We start from the raw sequence: 3743 nt of genomic DNA, 5'->3' as shown, positions 1-3743 counted from the left end.
AACTAGGCCATGGACCAGAGAGTTGGGCGTACCTCAAGCCCATTCTAAGCCTAAGGCCCAATCTCATGTACGCGTGCGCGCACTGTACGCTCACGCGTAGATCTCCATTCCCCTCAATGCACGCGGACGCGTATTTGCCGCGTGCGCGCAGGTCGAGTAGCGCGACCTTCAGGCCATTCTCCAGAGAGTTCGGCCTGGGTTGGGCCAACTCTAAGCCCCTAGCCCAACTCCATGCACGCGTGCGCGCACGGTACGCGCACGCGCCCTTCCCTATTTCGCTCACCCTCGCCTAAGCGCGTTGTACGCGCCCGCGTAAGACCCCATTTTTTTCAATGGACGCGGACGCGCGATGTGCGCGCGCGCGCCAATTCAAAATTCGGGATAACCCTAGCTCGCGAGGCACACTGCGCAGTCGCGCACCCCAGCCTCCACCCCCATCTTCTTCTTCTCCTCGCCCCATCTATCATCGCAGCAGCAACACCTGCCGCCGCCGCGCCTCCCTCACCGCCGGCGACTTGCCCTCCCTCATCATCGCCTTCTCATCCCCCTCTCACCGCCACCCATTCTCTCTCTCACTCTTCTCTCCCTCCGCCCTTCAGTTTCCCGAACCCCCACCGCGCCACCGCGCCGCCATCACTGCCTTCCTCTCTCTCTCTCTTCCCTTTTCTCATCCCCCTCTGCCCGACTCACCACCGCCGACCCTCCGCCCTTCCGTTTCCCGAACCCCCACCGCGCCACCGTTCACGGCGGTGCCACTCTGTTTCTGCTGCCTTATCCCCCCATTTCCATTTTCAGTTTTCCCGGCTCCCAGGTTCCTGCTCCATTTCTGCTATCTCTGTTTCTATTTTCCCTTTTTCATTTTTTTGTTAATTCCTAGAATTGCATGATCAGTTAGCATTGGACTGTTGTATGTTAGGATTAGTTAGAAATACTTGCGGTTAGGTAGCTAGGACTGGATAGAGGATTCTAGGCCTGATAAGTGCTCCGTACGTGCTTACTTGCTGTTTGTCTGTTTGAATGTTGTATGCTGCTTTTGGCCTACCTTTTATGCACTTCTTGTTGCCTGAAGGCTATACCACTGCTGCTGTGCTTAATTGATGCTGCTTTCTTACTGTTTGTGCTATTCTGTTATCCGGGAACGTCCAATTTTAAGCCGGAATGCTGCCCGATTTTCAAGGAAATTAGTTTTCTTTTAATCTTTATTTCAGTTTTGGGCAACTTTCCGTTTCCTTTTTGACTTCCCGGATTTGCACAATCATTGTGAACATGCACCACAATTTCTCGTTCAATTGAGCCTATATATCATCATATCGCTAATCCACTTTTCTAACTCACTAATTTCTTTCACCATTTTACTTCCACTCACTTTTAACCCTCTTTAACAATTCTTTCATGAATATGATGATATTGGTGCCTTTTGCATATGAGATGTTACCTTTAATGGGATTACGGTTTTGGTTCATTCACTTATGCTTACTTGTTCACTTTTACATATTCAGTGCGACATCATGCTTGGTCTTTGATAATTGTATCCTGAACATGCTTTCTCGTTACATGCTAAATGTTTTATATATTCTATCACATTTTTTTTTCAGGATGTCGGATAAGGGCAAAGCCGTAGCCACCACCTCCAAAAAGAGAAAACACTCTACCCCCTCCACTCCTTCCATCTACAAGAACTATGCCAGAAATCCATTGCAGGACGAGGATAAAGAGAACCAGCTGTTGCCTTCTACCGATCCGGGCAAATTCCCCAATCTCTACTGTGAGCTTCGGTTTTCCAGATATCGAACCACGAAGCTTAATATTGAGAAGAAGTTGCTCCTACCTAATGATGTGAGACGGCGCATTAACGGTCGGATCCTTGAGTTAGGTATTGATTTTGTGGACCGGGATTTGGGTGACATCAACATATCTTGGGTGAAGGAATTCTACTGCAATTTTTTCCGTCCGACCTTGGATTCGGTTCAGGTGCGGGGTAGAGAGATTCTGCTCACCGAGGCCGCCATTGGGGAGGCATTACATTGCCGTCACATTCCGCTTGACCAGTGTACCCACCATCAGGCTGAGATAGCCATCCATACCATGACATTTGATTATGAGGCGCTTCGGCGCGTGATTGGGATACCGGAGGCTTCATGGGTTATTGATGCGGGCAACACCAAGCCGAAGGGGATGTTATTCACTCATTTGACCAGGGAGGCCAAGACTTAGCAGATGATCTTCGCCCACTACGTCCTGCCTACCACCCACTTTTTCTGAGGTCCCCATGGAGATGCTTTTGCTGATAGGGTGTGTTATGGAGGGGAAGGATGTCTCCTTCCCTAGACTTATCCGGCAGTGCATGTGGCGGGCGCATATTCGTGGCCTGCTTCCATTTCCTACATTGGTCACGAGTATGGCGGCCTTAGCTGATGTCCCATGGTCAGATGATGATGTGCGACCACCACCCGCTGATGCAGATGACAAGGAGGTTACTATCCCCTGGGGTGTTTGGGTGCACGAGAAGCCACCTGCTAGCCGCCGCTCTCGGGCTAGGGCTGCCATAAGGACACCTTCACCACCAGCCCCTGCAGCTGGCCCTTCCTCCTCTACAGCCGCAGCTCCTCCACCATCTACAAACCCTCCAGCAGCACCTGAGCCTACCTATCTCCTGGTCCAGCGTCTCTTCCGGTTCTTAGAGCGTGAGCGACACCATGTCAGACGCCGCTTGGATCGGATGGACCAGGCACTTATCTCCCTCGGCGCTGAGCTACCTCCGCTTCCCGATTCTCCGGCCTCCGACGAGCAGGATCATCAGGAGGAGGACGCGGAGGCACTAGCTCAGCAGGATGCCCCTACCGCTACAGAGCCAGCACACATGGAGGCTCCACCTCAGACACAGGAGACTCCACCGGTCCCACAGCCACAGTCAGAGCCAGAGCCTATCGTTGTACCTCCCACTGATCCTCCGGTTTAGCATCGAGGACGATGCTTGATTTTAAGTGTGGGGAGGGCACCGGTAGCATTATTTGGGAACCGGTGAACTTTTCAGCCTAGTTATCTTATTTTGCACATCTTTGTATATATTTTGATGCATTTCTAGTTTGCTTTGGATACTTTTACTGCTTATTTTGGGATTTTAGATATTTTGATCTTAGATATTTTGATACTTTTGGACAGTTTTAGATGTTTTGGATGATAGATTTCGTACCTTTAGATTCCGTACTTTTAGTTGGATTCTTCTTTATACATTTTGTTTATCTTATTTTTAGTTGTGGTTGTGATTAGAAATCATGTTTTAAGTAAAACTTAGGCACCCCTTTTTGCATATTATATTGATTCTAAGTGAAAAAGGAAAGGGTGAACTAAGAAAGTTTTTTGAATTTTTCAATCACAACAATGCTTAGTCAAACATTGAGGTTTTTCAAGAAAGTTTAAATATAGGGCATTAACCCAATTGATTGAAAGAAAATTTTTGAAACTTGCTTGAAATTCATACCTTGTGAAGCATGTATTGAACTGAGAACACAAGCTTGTGAGACTTGAGCCTATTGATGTGGTTACATTTTATAACCATTCATTTTCCATTCTTGTGTGAAATTGTTCTCTTTCCATGATTGTGATCCTTAATTTGCTTGATTCTATATGTCCACTTATTTCTTGTGTTTGTGCATTTATATGATTGAGGCCATTATCTCATTTGCCACTTACCCAAATAGCCAACCTTTTACTCTCCATTGTTAGCCAATTTTGAGCCTATG

Source organism: Arachis hypogaea, chromosome 14 (assembly GCF_003086295.3).
Source record: "Arachis hypogaea cultivar Tifrunner chromosome 14, arahy.Tifrunner.gnm2.J5K5, whole genome shotgun sequence".
NCBI lineage: Eukaryota > Viridiplantae > Streptophyta > Magnoliopsida > Fabales > Fabaceae > Arachis > Arachis hypogaea.
This window is presented reverse-complemented; position numbering follows the sequence as displayed.